Source organism: Nomascus leucogenys, chromosome 19 (genome assembly GCF_006542625.1).
Source record: "Nomascus leucogenys isolate Asia chromosome 19, Asia_NLE_v1, whole genome shotgun sequence".
Classification (NCBI taxonomy): Eukaryota; Metazoa; Chordata; class Mammalia; order Primates; family Hylobatidae; genus Nomascus; species Nomascus leucogenys.
The window spans coordinates 18,835,662-18,858,215 of record NC_044399.1 but is presented as its reverse complement, the minus strand read 5'-3'; positions in this window follow the sequence as shown (position 1 = coordinate 18,858,215).

Below are 22,554 nucleotides of genomic sequence, written 5' to 3'. Positions count from 1 at the left end.
TTTTTTGTTCAATTCCCACCTATGAGTGAGAACATGCGGTGTTTGGTTTTTTGTCCTTGCGATAGTTTACTGAGAATGATGTTTTCCAGTTTCATCCATGTCCCTACAAAGGACACGAACTCATCATTTTTTATGGCTGCATAGTATTCCATGGTGTATATGTGCCACATTTTCTTAATCCAGTCTATCGTTGTTGGACATTTGGGTTGGTTCCAACTCTTTGCTATTGTGAATAGTGCCGCAATAAACATACGTGTGCATGTGTCTTTATAGCAGCATGATTTATAGTCCTTTGGGTATATACCCAGTAATGGGATGGCTGGGTCAAATGGTATTTCTAGTTCGAGATCCCTGAGGAATCGCCACACTGACTTCCACAATGGTTGAACTAGTTTACAGTCCCACCAACAGTGTAAAAGTGTTCCTATTTCTCCACATCCTCTCCAGCACCTGTTGTTTCCTGATTTTTTAATGATGGCCATTCTAACTGGTGTGAGATGGTATTCATGTGGTTTTCATTAGTAGCAGATGGATCCATTTGAAAAGGCTGGATGAAGAAATATGAATTGAAGTTAGGAGTCTGTTAGAAACCTTGTCCGATGTGACAATGTTTTGTATAGTGGCTTTAATACTTGGGTAGAATTAAGTACTCATTTTGTCTTCCTGATTACCATTTTGTCCCCAGTTTACTTGCACACACATAAACTCATACATTATTTCACATTTTATTCCTCCAGTATAATTTTTTGTTTATGAGCATGCTTTGGGTTTTGTTTTTTCCTGCCTTTAAGTAATTATTATTATTATTCTGAATGAAACCACATCTATAGGTATTGCATGTTTTTAAACACTCCTTCAAATGACTGTCTTAGACTTCAGATCCCCTATTCATCCAGTAGAAACAAGCCCAGAAAATAAGATGTTTAGGGAGGGTTTCTGTACTTGTTTTCACTCTGAAAAGTTTTTGGAGACCAAAACAATTGGAAGTGTCAAGGAAATAAAGAAACTCTCTGTGTGATTCTGGTTTCCCATTGTATAATCCTTAAGGGATTTTTCAGGAGTTGTTAGATGCTTATTACGAAATTTATATAATAAATACGCTTTTGTCACCATTAATTTCTCCTCCTCCTTTTTTCCTCTTCCTTCTTTACCCCCCACTTTTCCCCTCTTCCTCATCTCCTTCTCCATATTAATATTATTATTATTAATTTTTAAATTGTAGAAACATTTACCCTGTCCTTTCAGATTTATTCAGCAGACTTTTGACTTTAAAGGGTCTGGGGTAAAAACCTCCCTAGAGTTGCAAATGTCTTTGCTCTTTCAGTACAACCATATCAACAGTCTCTTTTGGCTCTTGATATTGATTAAACACACTTTCTAGTGCATTTAATAATTATCTGAAGCCCCTTTATATGGAGTTTACTGTTGTGTGTGTGTGTGTGTGTGTGTGTGTGTGTGTGTGTGTGTCTACTCTGCCCAGTTCCTATTGATGGGACGTATGTAACATTGTAGAAGGAGATCTGGGGATAGTGTTGGAGAACCTGGGTTTGAATTTCTTCTCTGCCACTTATTTGATGCCTGACCTTGGGCAAGTCATTTAATCTTTCTAAGCATCTGTTTATTTACATAATGAGGATAATATCTAGCTCATATGTTTGTGTTGATTAAATGGGATAGTTTCAATAGAAGGAAAACTCATAAATTGTAAAGTTCTAGTTAATGTTAATATATAGGTTGCAATAATAATAGCAATAACAATTTAATTGGAAAAAAGTCCTCTTGTTGAAGACTAGAGTTTTTCATGTGACACAGGCTATTTTAAGTGATATGGTAGAGTTAGACCATGATTTACTTAACCATTTTCTAAATTGGGGCAATTAAATTGTTTTAGGCTATCCAGGTCTATAAATAGCATGCCAATTGGCATGCTTATGCATAAATTTTTAATCTCAATTTTTGAGTGTCCTTTGGAGCTTGGCTTCAGAAGGCCAGTCACTTTCTCCCATGGGTGCCATTGCTCTAGGCTCCTATCTTGTCAGTGCAGCTATGCCCTTTGGAGAGCTCCTTTTCCCCTTGAGCCCTCCCTGGACTGCAGAAGGGCCTCCAGAAAGGCCTGGGTGTGAGTAGGGTTGCCAGAGAAAGCATGAGCTTTGTGGTTGTTTGGTGGATGGTGAAGCTGCACTAATAATGCCCTGTTGTTCTGGAGGACCTTTGTGTAGGAGGGGATGGGCAAAGCAGAGAACAAGAGAGAGGTGCTGCTTCCAGCCTTTGGATGCGTGTTCCTGTCTAGAGTCCCCATCAGGATCCAGGGGTCTCCCCAGCTAGGCTTCATAGGATTACAATTGAATTCTCAACTCAATTTCTTCCAGAGAGAGCAATCCTGTCTGCACCATCTCTCACCCCCAGTGTTGTCTCCAAAGTGAGGAGAGGGGGCAGCAACCCTCCAGGCTGTTAGCAGCTCTGTCTTTGAGTGAGTGGCCTGTGAAATGTTAGAGAAGACCTGAAACCCTCCTCCCTGGGTGGATATCACCTTCTTCCTTTGGATTTTATAAAGAACCTGATCCTCTTTGCCTGAATGGAGTCAAATAAACGGGAGTCTCAGAGGAGGTTGATGGCTCAGTCATAGAAGTCCCGCAGCGACGTCTGGTTTTGATGTATTGCTGAAGGATACGATCACACTCAGAGAACGAGATCACTTTTGCCAGTTTGAGAGAAAGGTCATGTTTTTAATTTAACTTAATTTCCTACACCAAAGAGAATTTTCAATAGGATATTCGACTTTTGCACCTTTAATGAGACCAGATGCTCTGGGGCCTGCAGCAATGAAGAGAAGACAGATTTTCTAGTTTACACTTCTACTTTGTGTATTTTCTAAATTGGGCATGTGTAGTTCCTTTAAGAATATGATTTCTCATTTGGGGTCTCTCTCTCTCTCTCCCTTCCTTCCCTTCTTCCTTCTTTCCTTTATCCCTTCTGCTTTTTCTCCTTCTTCTAAGTGTTATCTGATTGAGCACTCATCACAGGCTAAGCAATGTGCTTAGAACTTTACAAACATATATTTAATTTCCATTTTACAGATGTAGACACTGAGATTCAGGGAGGTTTTTAAAAAGACATTTAGCATATATTGTGTAGTAATTCATAGTAAATTACAGTCTTGGGCTCTGACACCAAGTCATCTGGGTTCAAGTCCAGGTTTGGCCATTTACTTGTGGAGTAACCTGGGAAAATCACTTACCTTTTGATTACTGGTCTTTGTTGATTGTCTTAAAGTTGCAGGTTTAGTTTTATTTTTAATGATGACAATTTTATATACAATAGGGCGTATGTGTAGTTTATAGAGTAATAAAACAAATGCCTGGGCATCTGCTGTGGTGGATGTTTGTGTCCCCACAAAATTATATATTGAAACCCTAACTTCTATGGTGATGGTATTAGAAGGTGGGGCTTTTGGGAGGTGATTAGGTCATGAGGGTGGAACTCTCATAGATGGGATTAATGCCCTTATAAAAGAGAGCCTGGAGAGTTAGCTAGTTCCTTCCACAATGTGAGGACACAGTGAGAAGTCAGCAGACTGCAACCAGGAAGAAGGCCCTCATCAGAACCTGATCATGCTGTCACCCTGATCTTGGTCTTCCTAGCCTCCGAAACTGTGAGAAATACATTTCTACTGTTTATAAGCTGCTTATTCTATGGGATTTTGTCATAGCAGCCTGAATAGACTAAGACAGGACACATCTGTGTAAGTTTCCCTAGAGTTTAGACCTAGGAATGGGATGGTCAGAGCTATGTATGTTCAACTTATGCCCACTAATTTCTAAATTTGTTATAACCCATTTATTTTCTGATTGAAGACTAGAGAGTTTTAATTTCTTTATTTCTTCAACACCTTGTGTTGTCAGACTTTAAATGTTTTTGCCAATGTGGTGGGTGTAAATATATCTTATTGTTTTAACTAACAACTAATTTACAGTGAAATTGAACAACTTTACATATATTTATAATGTTTATGTTTTCTCTTAGGTAAAGTCCCTTTCATTTTGTTATAATTTTTTTTCCCACTTCTTTTAGAGTCTCATTTTCCCCATTTTTTTAAATTGGGGAACTGTTCTGGAAGCTCTCTAGTAATTTTAGAGCTCCATGCTCTGTGATTCAAAACCAGATACTTCAATGAAGCCAACTCTATGCTTTTATAAATTGTATTCTTCTTTTGAAACATGCTGGTCTATCGTAGGGATTGAAGCCAGCTCAAGGCTCTGGCTGTTAGGTCAATGTATAAGGAGAGTGTAGAAAAGGTCTTAGAATAGCCTAAGAGAGTTTTCTTTTCTTTTAAACATGCACTTTATTTTGCTCATAGGCACAGGGGGCTCATTTCCTTCTTTTTTTTTTTTTCAAGGAGAGTGTTCTGACCCTAGTTGGTTATTTAAAAATTCACATTGACAATTAAAAGTAAGATCTCTTGTTTCCTCTTCTGTATTCCCTCAAATATATATAAGCTGGGCACATATTTATGATTGGGCAGAATCCAGATATTTTAGTTAAAGATATGTGGGGGTATCTCTCTTCCTTTATCTGCTATTCCTCCCTGATAGTAGAATTAAGAAAAAATGCAAAGTTTAGGAGATAAATCCTTCCTGTTTCTGCAAGTCAAATATGTGATCACAACTTATTTTTAGGATAATTTATTAGGTATATTTTCACTTCTCCGTTTCTAACTCAAAATTCACTTTAGGTCAATGGTTTCAAAAGCAATAACAAATTAAAATCAAACAAAAATTCTCCAAACTGAGGCTCCAATCAACCAACAAAAAAACAAATTTAACCTCCACAAAAGAACCCTGGCAAGTGTGATCAAATCCAATATTACCTTTTGACTTAGATTAGGACTTAACATAGGAGTAACTAAAATTACTTGCACAACTGCCAGTGTTTGCGCCTACTTTAGTACCTTATCTTTTACTAGATCAGAAATCTCTGACCCAAAGAGGAAAAATGTGGTACAATGGGAAATCAGAAGGTTCAAGGTCTGGCCACTTATTAAGCCTCCAGTAATGCTCTGATGTCATCCAAGGTTCAACTTACTATAACATTGCCAAGTGGCTGTGATGAGAACTTTTACATCACTGGCAATGAATAATGCCTGATTGGTAGGTGATGGTGGTTGTCAAAATCTCTTGAAAGCACTTTGTCTTTATAGAGTTTCCATCCTACATCAGAGAGACCCATGGTATGGAGTGTCTTGCCCTCCATGGACCTCAGAACAAAGCTGGGGATCAGTTCAGAAAGTTGGACCCAATTTTCAGAAGACCAAAACTGTCTCTCCAAAGAAGGCATGAGAATAACTGAAAGTGACAATAACTGTGAGGGCACTTGGCTTCCAAAGGGAGGTTATGAGATGGTTAAAATGACTTTGGAACTGGTAGCCTCTGTTATATTCCCACAGGGCTGACCAGGATGGAGCTGGGTTAGGCAGAGAGTATGTATGGATTCTTTGAAGCCAGTGAACCACAATGTTTCAGGAGCACACACAGGTTTCTTTCTTTCTTTTTTTTTTTTTGAGGCGGAGTCTCACTCTGTCACCTAGCCTGGAGTGCAGTGACACGATCTTGGCTCATTCAAGCTCCACCTCCCGGGTTCACAGCATTCTCCTGCCTCAGCCTCCCGAGTAGCTGGGACTACAGGCACCTGCCACCAGGCCCGGTTAACATTTTGTATTTTTAGTAGAGATGGGGTTTCACCGCGTTAGGTGGGATGGTCTCGATCTCCTGACCTCGTGATCCACCCCTTCGGCCTCCCAAAGTGCTGGGATTACAGGTGTGAGCCACCGTGCCTGGCCCACACAGGTTTCTGTAACTTCACGATACAAAGTTTCTGGAAGTTCTGTTGAATTCTTTCAAAGCTGGAAATAGAAGGTTTGGCCGCCCGGTGCCCTCCTCAAGCAGAGCGGCTGCCTTGTTTCTCTGCTACACGTTTTGCCTCTAGGTAAAATATAATATCATTCTAACCAAGAGTTAAAACATCTAAAAGATGGAAAAAGTGAAAACCCTTGATTCATAGGATAGTAAGGTGGTAGTGATGGTTGTGGGGATGTTATGTAAACAATGACAGAGGCCTTGATTGGCCAGTGTTTACAACTATACACAGTCATTATCTAAAAGTATAAGCATAGTTTATTCTTAAATTGTTGGGTGGTCTTTGCATTACGTCATATATTAACAAGGTCTAAATAACAAAATATCCTCATGTATACTCCATGATTTTTCAAGACTTTATTAATTCCTCCCTCTGCTGGCTCTTACTACTGCTCCTAGAATTATTAATCTACTCCCACCTCCAAATGCTTGTGACCCTCTCTTGTGCTACAATGGCTAGTTCATCCTTCTTGTTTTTTTCTCCTGGTTCCCCTGGAAAAATCAAGTTGGGTTGTTTTGGGTATCCTATTTGCTTAGGATTTTGTTGTTGTTGTTGTTGTTGTTGTTGTTTATATTCTAGATCAATGCTGCTGAAGCTTTAGTGAGCATCACCTGTAGAGCTTTTTAACATACAGATTCCTAGGATTAATCCCAACTAGTAGGTGAGGTGGGGGGTGGGTGTCAGAGAATTCACAGTTCTAACAAGATACCAGGTGATGCTCATGTAGCTAGTTTGAGGCCTTAATTTGATTAGTGCTGTTCTAGATCGTACTTAAACGGATAGAGTTTATTTACATATTTAGTATAATACATGAAAAGTTTTATTGTCTTGTGGTTTCAAAATAAAAAATATTGTATATAATACAAATCAATTTTAACCAATGGTTACTTCTCTCTAAATTCTTGGCTTTTTGAGGACCAACCCTTACTCAGATTTTTATCCATGGTGAAGTCAGTTCACGTCATGCTCAGGAAGTATATGCTGATTGAACGAAAAAGGAAGGAAAAGATAACCAGCTGATGGAAGCCTGTAGCACTTGGGGCTCCAGGCTCACCCCTCACACCCTTGTGCCACATTTCATCCAAACCCTGGAAATTGTGATCTCTCTCACTTCCTGCTGCAATTCACTGGCAGCCTTGGGACCACCCTGCCTTAGGCTGAGAAGTGAGAAATTCTGAAAGCAATCGAACACTGTAAATTTTCACAGCAGTTCAATGGAAAGCTGTTGGGCACAGATGTTTCTGTAATTGTGATATGCTGGGAACATTCTCTGGCTCTAAGCACTGAGGGCCTGAGCCTCATTCTTCCACCTGGGTGCCTCAGTGGCCAAATCTCACTATAGTGAGGCTGTAATGGGAACCAGGTGGCAGCATGTGCCTGTCTTAAAAGAGCTGAGTGAGATTCATGTCCCAGTGTCAGTCCCTCCTTCCTTCCTGCCCCAGCGCATTCCTTGGGGAGCCAGTTTTCATGGTGGCAGGCCCCACTACTTACTAGAGAGTGGGGTGATTCTTAGCTCCTTGTCCAAGATGGGAATGGAATCTCATGTTTGCTGGTGGGGAGAGCCACAGAGGCCTTCCAGTTGCTCTTTGATAGGCTGTAAGAAAAGAACTCGGGAAAGGCTTTGGTGGTATGAAAGAATATGGGTGTTCTAACTGATCTTTGTGTGATCAGGGTTACTACTGTCATTTAAAAATCCACCGAAGGATCTTGAAACTTGTGACATATTCCTTTCAAGCTGAATTTTCTTTTTGGGTATAATATTCCTGCTTTTAGGAAGAGATAGCCCTCATTTGCTTCAGGGCTCTTCCTGCTTTGAAACTGGAGGGAGGCTATGAATAGCACAGGGGAAACATCTGCCACTGTTTGAAATGCATACCACAAAACTGACAAAAGTTCAAGGAACTTGGAACGGTTTTCACAAATGTTTCCAGTTGGAGGACTTTAACCTGTGCCTACTGTAGCCAAAAGCATAGAGGACAGAGGGTGAAGGATGCAGAACAGTAGAGCGGACAAGAGGAAACAGTGTAGTGGCAGACATTTCTTGGGAGGACGCATGCCATGGTCAGTGTTCCAGTCCTGGTGACTCAGACTGAGTGACCGTCCTTGCGCTACAACTGTCAGTGTCGCCGCATAACAAGTGCTCTTCTACTTCTTTTCACAAGGTATTTGCTGAACACAAGCTGTTGAAAACCTGTTTTTATAGACCTTAGTGTAACTTTTATGTCTCAGTTTTATCTATATACAACATTATCTATATAATTGTGAAACAAAGCAAATTTACTTTAATTTACCTCTAAGAGATCCAAGAGGAATATCTACTTCCAATTGTAGCTTCCACGTAGAACATGTTCTACATTAAAACGTACATAGTTAGATCTTTCTTCTTGGTTCCCATTATTCACCATGTAGTTATTTTTTTAAAAAGTTACTCAGCCTGTTGAATCTATAATCTCCAAATAGAAACAATTCAAAAAAGAAATATTTTTCTTTTATAATTTATAATTTTTCTTTTAAAATATTTTTTTGGAATATTTTTATTTTATCAGTTGGCTCAGTGAGGGAACTGATAAAATAAAACTAGAAGAAGCTTCCATAGGGGAAAAAAAAACCCAGATAAACTATTAGAAGTAATGAGAAAATTCAATAAATTTGCCAGATCCCAGATCAACTTAAATATATTTAACATTATTTTCACCACCAATAATAAACTATCAACTAAAAAACTTAAAACAACAAAGACAATAACTTTCATAATATCAATAAAAACTGTAAAGTATCTAGGAGTTACCTTAATAAGGCATACACAGATTTATATAAAAATGTTAAATTCTATTTGAGTACGTATAAGATGATTTATTTAAATGGATATACATTCCTAGTTTTTGTATGGAATGACTTAATATTATCAAGCTTTCTCTCCAAAGTAACTTATAAATTCAATATAATTCCATTTAAAAGTCTAGTGGGGTATTTTGAAGAACTTGATAGAAACATTCTAAAACATAGAAAAATTAAGGTCCTTGAATAGCTAGGTCAATCTTAAAAAATAGAGAAAAGAGATTTTTCCTTTGGCCTGATATTAAGATATATTACATGTGTGATATTTATATAAAGAGACTAATAATCCAGTAGAACAGAATAGAGAACCCAGACACATATATCTACATCTGTATTTCTATGTCTAAATATCTATATTCATATCTATCTTTATTTGTATCCACATCTGGGAAACTAATATTAAAGAAAACTGGCACAACAAGTCAATGGGATAGGAGAGATAAGTAGCTTAGTAGTTAGGTTTGGAAAAACTGCCTTATAATATAAAAAAATTTTTTGACAACATACAAAGGTAAACTTTAGGTGGATTAAAGTCTTAGATATTGAAGGAAATGCTATAATGTTAATGGAAGAAAATATAGGAGAATATTTTTGATGGCTGGAAAGATCACTCCTTCAATAAAACCTTTAAAATACAATGTATGAAATAAAAAAAGAATTGATAAATTTGATTATGTCAAATTTAAGAAAATCATAAGTAAAGCTAATAACAGTATAAAAATTGGGATAATATTCTTGTAATGTTATTACAAGATATTAATATCTAGGACATAAAAACAACTCTTGTAAATTAATATGTGGAAGAGAAGAACCCCAGTAGAATAATGAGCCAAGGATATGTACAACCAATTTACTCAAGAAAAGATCCAAAAGGTCAGCAAACAGTCACCAAAACAGCATAGTCCTGATAATAGAAGTAGATAAATAGACTAGTGGAACAGAATAGAGGGCCCAGAAGTAAAGCCAAATACTTACAACTGATTGATATTCCACAAAGCATACAAAAACATAAATTGGGAAAAGGACACCTCAGTCAATAAATGATCCTGGGAAAACCAGATAGCCACATGTAGAAGAATGAAACTGGATCCCTATCTCTCAATATATACAGAAATCAAGTCAGAATTGATTAAAGACTTAAATCTAAGACCTGAAACCATAAAAATTCTAGAAGAAAACCTAGAAGAAACTATTCTGAACATTGGTTTAGGCAAAGAATTTATGACTAAGACCCCAAAAGGAAATGCAATAAAAATGAAGATAAATTGGACCTAGTTAAACTAAAAAGCTTTCGCACAGCGTGGCTGGCTCATGCCTGTAATCCCAGCATTTTCAGAGGCTGACATGGGTGAATCACTTGAAGGCAGGGATTCAGGACCAGCCTGGGCAACATGGTGAACCCCCGTATTTACTAAAAATACAAAAATTAGCCCGGTGTGGTGGTGGGCACCTGTAATCCCAGCTACTCAGGGGGCTGAGGCAGGAGAAGCACTTGAACTCGGGAGGTGAACTTTGCAGTGAGCTGAGATCACACCCACTGTACTCCAGTCTGGGTGACAGAGCGAGACTCTGTCTCCAACAACAACAACAAAAAAAGGTAGGCAAATAATGTGAATAGGCATTTCTCAAAAGAAAACATACATATGGCTAATAAACATATAAAAATGTTCAACATCACTAATCATCAGGGAAATGTAAATTAAAACCATAGGGAGATACCAGTTTACCCCAACCAGAATGGCCATTATTAAAAAGTCGAAAAACAGTAGATGTTGGTATGGATGTGGTGAAAAGGAGACGCTTACACACTGCTGATGGGAACGTAAATCAGTACAATCTCAAAGAACTAAAAGTAGATCTACCGTTCAATTCAGCAATCCCACTACTGAGCATCTATTCAAAGGAAGAGAAGTCATGATATCAAAAAGACATGAGCATGCATATGTTTATCACAGCATAATTCACAATTGCAAAGATATGGAACCAACCTAAGTGCTCATCAACTGGTGAGCCAATAAAGAAAATGTTTTATATATATATATATGTATATATATATATATACGTATATATATATGTGTATATATATATATGTGTATATATATATATATATATATATGTATATATATGGTGGGATACTACTTGGCCATACAAAAGAACAAAATAATGTGTTTTGCAGCTACTCGATGGAACTAGAGGCCATTATTCCAAGTGAAGTAAGTCAGGAATAAAAAACCAACTACTGTATGTTCTCATTTACAAGTGGGAGATAAAAGATGGGTACACAAAAGGCACACAGGGTGATATAATGGACATTGGAGAGTCAGAGGGAGGAGGGTGAGAGGGGCATGAGGGTTAAAAAAACTACATGCTGGATACAATGTACACTACTTGGGTGATGAGTGCACTAAAATTTCAAACTTTACCACTATACAATTCACCCACATAACCAAAAACTACTTGTACCCTGAAAGCTATTGAAATAAAAAATTTAAACATTTTATAATTTATACAAAGTTGAAAGGAAAAAATAATAAAAATGGCAATAATTAAAAACTCAAAATTTACTATCTGCTATGCTAAAAAATAAAAAAGGCCAGCAAGCAAATGAAGAGATGCAATTTAACTGCAAGCTAAACAATAATAATGAAATATATTATTCTAGCTAAAATTATAAGATTTGATAATGCCAAGTGTTGAGGGGAGGTGCAGGCATATAAAATAACCCTCATGCTTTGCTGGGTAAGAGTACCCTGATGCAGACATTCTGAAGAACCATCTGGCAGTACTTGGTCAAATTAAGTATATACATACTCTATGATCCAGGATAAAAATGCTCTCAAAGTTCCATAGGCCACATATACAAGGATGAGCATTGCAGCATTTTTTTTTTTTTTTTGGTAAAAAAGGTTGGAGGCAACCTGATGTCCATCACTGGAAAAGTAGCATCTCTAGGTTTTCCTTTACGTGCAGTTTGAAAATAGGAGTAGCTTTTTAAGTTTGATTAAACATTGACCTTGTGAACAATTCTAGGCAAAGAAAGTCCCTAGAAAGAAAAACTGGATATACTGATAGTTTACATAAGATAGAGACTTAAATTGCTAATTTGAATGTTCAGAAGAAAAGTGACAGTGTTTTGGTGAGATGGGTAGTACCATTATACAACCAAACCAAACTCTAGTACTTCATTACACAATCTAGAGTACCCATTGTACCAGGCATTCTGCTAGATAACAGGATGGATTCAAGATGAATGAGAAGTGACCTTCTCCTGGAGGTCATAATGAAATCGTTTTGTCAAGTTCCTTAGGGTTCATGATACAGGCATAAAACAATGATCTACTTGTGAAGTGAGAATGATTGTAGTGCACTAGTTATTGACCTGGAGTGCCTTCTCAGTAAAGGTTAGCATGGCCATAGATTCCACTGTGGAATTCCTATAGGCAAATCAATTACACCTCAGAAATAGTGCAGCCATAATTCCCCAGTCACTTATTTAATTGTGATTATTGTGGAGCTTTGTGCTTTATACCCAGATATGCCTGGAAAGGTGGCATGGCCTTGCACTGCTAATGTCTGGCCCTACATCAGAGCAATTTCTGAAAGAGCATCTCACACAATTTTCTTATCCCTCTGGTAAAGAAAGGCTTCACCCTGCAGGAACCTCTGTAATTCTCTTTTTCTCTGGTCTGTTTGCTCTCTCTTTGCCTGTCATAACTGTGTTTACGTACCACCCAACTCTTCTCATTAAAAATGACAGAGATAATGAGGCTCTAATGAATCACTCTCTAAGCATCAAAGTCACAGTAATCAATTACAACTCTATGTCACTAGGACAATGATCTCTGTGAATTGGTGATCTTTATGTAAGCTTGTTAAGAGATCCATTAGGAGGGAGCGTGTACTCTCTCTCTTCTTTGATATATTATCCCAGCAAGAAACAACTTGTGTTAACAGTGCTTTAAGCTGGGAGTCACAGATTGGCAATGGGGAGCAAAGCGAACCTCTAGGATTCAACAACTGCCTGGGAGAAGATATCAGACAAAATGGAAAGGCGTTTTCTTCTTCCACACTGTGGGAAAAGCTGAGGTGTTTGGGACTTTCTTTCTCTCCCCGAAGAATCTACTCTTGCCTCTCATCCTGGCTCATCTCTTGTAAGGGATGAGACAGACCTGGTAGCAGTGTTGGGGTGGATGCTGAGTCAGCTAGCTAGGATGGCGGTAAGTAGCCTAGAGCAGATGAAAGATTATGATCCCTGTCAAAGAAGAGATCCCAGTGGGGTTGAATTTAGGAGGTAAGTTCTCTAGGACACAGACAAGTGAATGGGGTCAGTCAGCTATTTTGATTTTGGAAGTGATAAGAGAACACAGGACTTTGATCTAGAACAGGGAAGAGGTGTCCAGAACTTCCATTAGTGAAGTGGTGCTCTTACAGTGTAATGTGTGTGTCAGTTGGAAATGCAGAAATCACCCGTCTTCTGTGTTGAGCATGCTGGGAGCTGCAGATTGGAGCTGTTCCTATTCGGCCATCTTGGAACGCCCTGGAAGGTAATGTGTGTGTCAAGGCACAGGGTTGGGATTGACACCGCCAAGCAGCAGCACCTTGATGTGCACTCCTTTCTGCTGGGTCTGCTATAGAGTGTGGCATGGATATTACCATCTCCCCTTCTCTGGAAGACCTCACTGCAGACTTTTGGGAGGAAGGTACTGTAGGGTATTTCTGCAGCAATCTGCACTCACTCAGAGGAATCCCCAGAGTGATCACTAGGGTACAGAGGTCCTCCTCGGGCTTCCAGGGTGTGTTGATAGCTCTTCCTGGTCTTTGTGACCTTCACCTCCACCTCCCCTGATTCTTTATTTGAACTCTATTTTGTCCCCTGTATCAATCCCCATGGAGGCAGGAAAAAACAAGTAAATCCTGCTGTTTCCTCCCTCTACCTCCCCATGTGATGAAGGCCTACTCTTGGAGACGCTTCCAAATCTGAATCAGTCTCCCCAGAGATAATCACTGGGCTTCTGTGTCCCTCTCCCTCTGGTCAGTGCTGTTCCATCCGTGGTCTTACTTGCAGAATGCCTAAATGGTCAGGCCTGCACACACTGCATCACATTCAATATATGAAACAATCCAGTGAAAGAAAATTAGCATCTTTATTTTAGAGATGAGAACGCTAAGGCTCAGACATATTAAATAACTTGCTCAAGGTCACACAGCTAGTAAATGACACATCTGAGGTTTTGTCTTGAGCTCATCAGACTAAATTGTTTTGCTTCTTTCTATTACTCTTAAGCTACTTGATGGTTTGGGTTGGGGATTTTCTTTCTTCTTAACTTGAACTGTTGGGTTGTTCACCAGTTCCCCACCAGGGGCCCCTTTGGCTGTTGTCTTCTCTGCTTCCAGCCTATGCCAGTCTGTGACTCAAGTGGCAAATATCAGATGTTCTTAGTTGGGGATTTTTAAACCAAAGGGATCTCTCTTTTAGTGGTTGTGTAAATTTGATTTGTTCTTGAATATATTTGTTCATTTTTTTGTAGATTTCAAAATAAAGCCTTTCCTACCATTGCTAAGTTATTCTCATTGCAAAGCAATTAGTTGAAAAGAACCATTATCATTTACAAAACCTTGTTTATGTGACCAGGATTTTTACAAAGCTTTTGAAACTATAGAATCAAAACAAAATAGTAAAATAAGTGGGATGCTGAGGGTGACATAAAGCTGTGGCTGTCATCTTTGATTACACATTTTTATGTTAATAAAGTTAATCATTCTTATCAATTGTCTTTATAATTGGTAAATATACCTAATTTATTAATAAAAATGGATTTTAAAAATCTAGGTGTTAGGGTTTCATATATGCTTTTATTTGTAAAAAGAGTTCATCTACTTTTGAACTTAAAAATGTTTGCAGAACACTGCGTAGACAATCACTCTGAAAGTCCTTGTTCCTACTTCACCTTTGCTATTCCCACTTCTGTTGACCCCTACCTGCTGTTCATGCTCCAGTCTTCATAGCTTGACTTTTGATTTCTTGGATTTGGAAATTGTTGTTGTTGTTGTTTGTTTGCTTGTTTGTTTTTTGAGGCAGGGTTCTCTGTTGTCCAGGCTGGAGTGCAGTGAATGGAGCAATCAAGGTTCACTGTAGCCTCGACCTCCTGGGCTCAATTGATCCTCTTGCCTCAGCCACCCCAGTAGCTGTGACTACAGGCACACACCACCATGCCTGGCTAATTTTTTAATTTTGGAAATGTTTTGGATTCCTTTCTTGCTACTTTGGATTTTGCATGAGGCTTTCAGCTTGACAAATACCAGCATCTGCTATTTTCTGAAGTCAAGGCTCACTTCATCAGCCCAGCCCAGTAGAAGGAATTTCTTCTGTGGCTGAACCTGCAAATGAATCCTGAGCTAGGCCCCTACTTGGGAGGTGTGCACTAGTCTAACTCTCTCTTGATAACTCTCTAAGGGGACCATCTGGGGGCCCCAGAGATAAGTGCCTGAAGTTTATATTGTTCTTGCTTACATGTGGCAAGTCTGCACACATGCTGAGAAGCAAGCTTCTTGGCAATGGCACCCACTGCCCAATTATTTTTTGGGCCATTTAAAACACTCAACATTGCACTTTTCAAATAAGGTAACATTGGAGGAAACACAAAGTTCGTGACTCTATGCCATGCACTGTGCTAGGTGGTTTCTCATGTACTTTCCCTCTCTCTCTCTCTCTCTCTTTTTTTTTTTTTGCTTCTGGCTTGAACTAAGTGGAATAAACAAAACAAAGAATCCATTAGAGAGCACTTGTGAGATGGGACAGGAAAAGTTTGCTTTTATAAGGGAAGAGGTAAAGGGAAGTATTTGCCACCAGGGCAGGGATTTATTTACTCTGCTAGTGGTTCTCAGATTACACCCAAGTGGTCTGATGCCTTTGCAAGGCCCTGCAGGATTCTGTGTACATGGGTGGGATCATTGGCACTTTGAACAGAGCCAGGGGGATGATTTCTGTAAATGTTTAGGGCACTCTCATTTGTGAAAGGACAAACAACATGAGAAGGCATGATCTCTGTCAAGTCAAGAGCTCACAGGCTGGCTAGGAAGAAAAGTAATGATATGTAAAAGATCATTAAGGATATTAGACAGCATATGGCTGTGCGTGGCACAAACATTCAGGGCCCAGGAGAATTGGTAGTTTCTACAAGCTGGGGGTCCAGGAAGCCATTCAGAACAGTAGGGCTGGCCTAGGCCATGGGTAATGGGGTGCATCTTCATGTCCTCGCCCTTTTGCACTTTTTCCATGTCTTGTGTGCAGTCCTTGTTCCGCAGTGCCTTCTGCTTTGGTTACAAGGAGCAGATTCACCCATGCTACTCTAATGTGAGGGTGGGCATAGGGGACAGCATGAGGATTTATTGTAAGAAATCGAGGAGGCAATAAAGGCAATGGAGAGCTCATGGTATTTAACCATTCTGTGACTCAATGTCTTCTATAAATGGGACTAATAATAGTACCCACTCTTCGGTTTTTTGGTTAACAAAAAAATCTTTGTACAGTGCCTAGCTCAGTGGGTGGTGCATAGTAGGTCTTTAATAATGGAATTTTTATTATGACTAATACTTTTTGGTTTTTCATAAGTTTTGCTTGCTGTGGGCCCCCATAGCTTCAACTCTGTATTTTTACTCAATGGCTCTCTTGACTCCAGGGTTTTCAAACTCCTTTCAGTTTTACTTCTTGTTGCCCCCTGCCTGATTTTCATTTTGTATCTGAACAACATTCTTAACAGAATCCCCCAAGTGTCTTAGCTCATGTTTTTGGGTGGGACCATGCCATATGTGACTAGTCATTTTATTACCAGGTTTTCAGTGAATGTGTGCTATCTTCTGGCCCAATCATTACAGCCTATTGTCAGGAGAAAAAAAAATACTTATAAGGGGATGTGGACATGGTCCATTGGGTGGGTGGATCTTGGTGTTGTGATGTTTACCTCTCATAGCCTGATTTAGCACAGACATTTGCCCAGTTCAGATCTACACACAATCTCATATTCTAGGTGCTAAGAGGACATATAGACAAGAAATATGTGGCCAGGGCAGTGACTCACACCTGTAATCCCAGCACTTTGGGAGGCTGAATGAAGCAGGTGGATCACCTGAGGTCAGGAGTTCGAGACTAGCCTGGCCAACATGGTGAAACCCTGTCTCTAGTATAAATACAAAAATTAGTTGGGTGTAGTGGCTGGTGCCTGTAATCCCAGCTACTCAGGAGGCTGAGGCAGGAGAATCGCTTGAACCCAGGAGGTGGAGGTTACAATGAGCTGAGGTTGTGTAATTGCACTGCAGCCTGGGTAACAGAACAAGACTCTGTCTAAAATATATATATGCGTGTGTGTGTGTGTGTGTGTGTGTGTGTGTGTGTATGTGTGTGTGTTCCTTGTGAGACCTCTCTATCAGGGAGTGGTTTGGGGATGAACAAACAAAGTGCCCAGAGGACTTTAACATAGGTTAGCTTCTGAGGGCAGAGTAAGGGGACAGTGAGGGGACAGAGGTGGCCTTGAAGATTAGTAATAGGTTCATGAACTAAAAGATACTGGCAGAGGGCTTTAGGTTTCTTGCAGGAAAATGTGAATGCAAGTACCAGATTCTTTGCTAAATATTCCTTACAATATGCCTATGAATTAAGTATTAATATTAGGCATATGAAGGAATGGATGCTCAGATAGGTTAAATGACTTGCCATAGGTCACACAGTACTAATAAGTGGGGAAAGAATGATTCAGAGCAAGGCAAGAAGATCCACAATGATAGCAAGGGAACAAAGAGAAAAAGATGGGTGAAGCCTACTCCATCCAACAAGGCCCTCTTGTCTGCTTGGCTGGCCCAGCCTGCCTGCTGAGCAGTGTTGGGGAAAGACTGAAAGATGTGTTGCAAAGACTGTGGAGGATTCTGAACCCCTGAGTAGATTAGGGCTGGGACCAGGGTCTCAGTGACAGCCTTGACACAGGGCTGCACATGTCATGGTTCAGCCAGTGCTTATTGAAGTGGAAAGGGATTTGGCTGCCAGGTGGAGTCGGTGTTGGGGCAGGTTTCCTGGATGCCATCTAGGGCACTAAGCCTTGTTCCTACCCCATTTCCTCTTCAGCTCCCACCTCACTCAGACTCCAGAGCCATCTCCTAAAATCTATTTCTCCTTATGTGACTTTGGAGGACTCTTCCCCCAAAGGCTCCCAAGAGCTCTGAGGATAAAGGTCAAGCTCGTTGGCATAGCATTAAATAAATTTCCAATCTAAGCTCACCCATGTCCTTGTACTCTCCTTAATGTTCCCTAAGCCAAGCCACATTGAAGTACTTGCCCTTTCCCAAACAGGACTCATGAGATTTACAGGCCATCAGCCATGCTCTGCCCGGGATGCCATGTAATATTGGCTAGTACTGTTGGCTAAGCCCACAACAACTCTGTCAAACAGGCTCTATTATTTCCATTTTATAGCCAAGAAAACTGAGGCTTATAGAGAGGTTCTAGTGCTTATCTAGGATCACAGAACTAGTAGGATCAGAGGAGGGTTTCAACCCAGGCAGCTCAACTCTAGGCATGTACTCTCAACCACTGTCCTATGTGGGTTCCCTCTTCTGTTTTTTCACTGAGTGATTCTTGCTTATTCAACATGGCTCAGGTCAGGTGCCTCTTCTATGACATTTTTCCTGATTATTCTCCTGCACTCCCAAGCCACTTGGTCAGATGTGTGACTCCACAGGGCTTTGCTGAATTGTATGATAGCATCTAGTACCTCTTATTAGAGTGTGTTTTATAGAGCCCTGCTATGGACTGGATGTTTTTATTCTCCGAAAAATTCATATATTGAAGCCTCAGCCTTTGGCATATCTGTATTTGGAGTTAGGGCCTTTATGGAGGTAATTAAAGTTGGAAAGGTGAGACCGTGATTCAACAGAATTTGTGTCCTTATAAGATGAGACCTGAGAGAGCTCATGGTCTCTTCCCCTTGTGAGCATTAGTGGTCATCTCCAAATCAGGAAGTGAATCCTCACTAGAACCTGACCCTGCAGGACCTGGATCTGATACTTCCTAGCCTCAAGAACTGTGAGGAAATAAATGGCTGTTTTTTAAGCCACCCAGTCTATGGTATTTTGTCGTAGCAGACTAATGCAATCTTTTTCCTTAAATGGGTCTCTCTTCTGGAATGTGAGCTGCAAATTGGCAGATATCTTCTCTGTCAATGGGTCTGTATTTTCAACATCCAGCATGGTGCTTGCTGGTCTGACACCCAGTATGCAGAAATCATCCAGGAAGAGTTCGTCAAATTGTGCTGTATTACACCCTCACTGTGTGGGTCCCAGGATCCCACAGCTACTAGTTGACCCAGAGCACACTCTCTTCCTCTCCTGCCTATGTTCACCTGTGCTCTGGGTCCCCTGGAAGACTGTGTATGTGGACCTGTCTTTTCCACATATAGCTTCCACTGACTGCTGATTTACTAGCTTCTTGTGGAGGGCTTGGCTGCCTGCTGTCTCTTCTGGCTCTTGTAAAGTGGCCCCCTCCCCTTCTCTGTGAGCCAGCAGCCACCCCACTGGCTGCCTGGGCTGAATTTATGTCAAGGATTCATCAGATTAGGAGGAATGCGACATGGTCCTTCTTCCACTGTGCACAGAATGTCATCAAACAGCATTGGGGGCCCCTCTGCCTGCTGAGCAAGCCCATGTGGTAATGCTTGGCATTTTCTGACTTGAGAAGTCATTTGGAAGCGTTTGATTTGACAAGAAATAACTTAAAATTGTTTTGGAGCTGAATGTAAATTTAACTCTTTCAAGCGCCACTTAGGCTTATGGTTACCTCCTGCCAGGCATTGGAAGCTCCAAGTAGTGCCATTTTACAACAATTTGCTCTTTATTAGGAACTAAAGGCAGCCTTGAACTTTAGCCCAACCTCCACTTCCTTTTCTAAAAATGGAATATCCTCCACCAATCCTGAAAACCACTCATCTCCTCTCTACTAAGGTTGAGGGTTGGTGAGAGGAGCTCACAGTTGTCCTCTAGTCATCCTCTTTCATTATTCAGCTGTGTTGCTTCATAGAAAAGTCTTCTGAACTTGAAAAGCTTTTATCTCTCTCTGGCTTTTGTACCCACTGACATTACTTTTGCCATCTTGGGAAACAACAAAATCAATGAAAGATCTGCTCTATCTTTCACAGGTAGCTTTTCACTTATTTGAAGAGAGCAAAGAGTTTCATTCATCAAACATTCATCAAAAGGCTGTTCTTCATGTAGAGATGAGCATGGGGCTACAATGTGTGATTTTACAGTTGTATACTACACAACTCCAGTGAGCTCCATTCACAGAGACCATCACTTGTGCAATCATATGAGGCTGCACCACATAAGCACTACATAGCTTTTCCCCTTGAGGCACATACAGATTACTCAGAGATCTTCTGAGTCTTTTGCCCAGCTAGAACATCTTGGCTCTCTTCCATCTTAGGCATGGCTTTGAGTGTAACTCACCATCTTGTTCATCCTTCCCTGAGTATGTTCTCATTTCTCATGGTCCTTCTGCAAGTGTGGGATCTTCAAGCACAGTCTGACCATCAGAGTGACTTAGAGCTATCATCCCCAATCTGGAGTTTGAACTTCTGTTAAAGCCCTCAGAAAGAACTATTTGCTATGTCTTGCTTTGGTGAGTAATTTTCTAGAGATCAACATGACATGGAGACCATTAGCATGGATTAAAGAAAAGAGATACCCACCTTTCAACTACATCCGACATGGGTTAAGGGATAGACTTATTAATCCTTCTGCTATATCTAGCATAACATGTCATTCAGAATTAAAATGATCCATTTATGTTTGTGTCCCTTATTAGATTCTAAGCTTCTTTAACAGGGGGGCTGCATCTTCTTTTCATGCATGTTCAGAGACAACAAAGGGCTGGGCTCAGGGAGCTGCTTGGTAAATGTGAAGTGAATGACATGTATTATGTTCATGCCTTCCATGTACTTGGAGTGGAGATGCCATCATGAAGAAAACATGGCACCTGCTCTTATAAAGACTTTGATTTCTCATGACATAATCGGTGAATGTCTAACTGGTAAGTTTTGAGAAGTTGATTTAGGGGGAGGCACTGCTCTGGAGTGGTGCTTACCATCTCATGGGCTTTCCTTTGCCTGTGTGGAAGAGTGTGGCCAACCAGCAGAGTGAGGGTCTTTCTGGATCTCAACAGTGGTGTGCAATTAGAGAAGAGGGACTTGTAGCTATTTCTGGAAAGGCTAGATTTTTAGGGATTTCTTGTGGCACTAAGAGGAAAAGGTTTTGCAGGACTCAGTTGTCCATTAAGCCCCAGTTTTCCTGTGGGCACAATCATCGGTTTCTTGAGGGTGAAAAGGCCTGTGGGGGTGACAAAAACGTATGATTGGATTTTATTGGAGATCACAAAGCCTTCACCAGGTCACCTGCTCAAAGATACAAGTGTTGGCATCTACTTGAAACAATGATAGACATTGATTGAAAACATCTTAATTAAAAAATGAGATGGGAAAAAACAAGGAGAATGAGGCTTTCCAGAGAGGGTAGGAAGAGAGGAAGGATAAGCTCTTAAGCGGAAAAGCATGTCACTTTTGCCGGTATGCTCTTTTTGGAAAAGGCTGACCAAGTCACTGGATTCTGGAAGTGCTTTTCTGATTACTCTGTGTCACTTATAAGATATAACAGCTCTCCCTCTTCCATTCCAGTTAATTCCTTCCTGGTGCTCCAGAAGGCAGCAGAGCCAGGCCTTGACTTCAGCACTCCTGACCCCCTGTCCTGTACTATTCCACATCAACATATGGGGCTGCATTTTTCACTGGTTCACTGGTGTATGTGTCGTGATTTTTATATAGCTCTGGTCTGACATTCCTAACCACTGGGCTGAAGGAAAGCCACTAGGCTTAACTTTAGTTTAAGCCAATAAAACAGTGCAACTTCAACTTTTGATATACTGTCTCTCCATACCTTCTATTCTCTGCCTTTTTGTTTTGTTCCAGAATGCCTCTAACCCATTTTTGTGGTATTTTTAAAAGTTAGCTTGAGGTTGAATTCATAACAATATTTGGAAACTACCTTAATTTTATAATTAAAGATTAAGTGACTCATCCAACCTCCTCTTTCTCTCCCCACAAATAATCTGGCAGTGAAACAAATCTCTACTATTAAGTGGTATTTATTTAATTGTGATTTTCTGTAGAGCTGTTTAAGAGCAGGTCATTAGGTTAAAACCATTGCGCTTGTCTTGGGAGTGGAGGATGTCCTGTGCTGGCTTACGTTTGGGTGTGCTTTTCCTGACGCTGAGCTAACACAGCCGTGTTTACATTACACACATTCTCAAGTTGCTGACATTTTTTTTTTTTTTGTTCCTCCAGAAGAAAAAAGATGCAACACGGACAAATGATTCTATTTGATGTGATAGGTCAGGTCAAACTGGACCAATGGCTGACACTTTCTACTTGGATTAATTACATTGTGTTCCCATTATTTCCAGTTATCCTCAGTCCTAATCAAAGTTGAAGAAGAAACCAGTAATTTCAGAAGATCTGATTTTTAAAAAAATCTTTCCCAACAGTCTTTTAAGCTGGCTAGAGTTTTGAAGGACTAAGAAACCAATGGACTCTTTGAACGCTAAGAACACCACCTGAGTCCTTGGTTGTCTCCAAATGGGTAGGAGTTTGGAAACCCACACCAAACTTTTTTGAAATGTCAAAACAAGGTAGAATTTACATACAATCAATACAGACATAAAGGATAAGGCAAGGCTCATCATAAATCCCCCCTTCAGAGCTTTTCCTG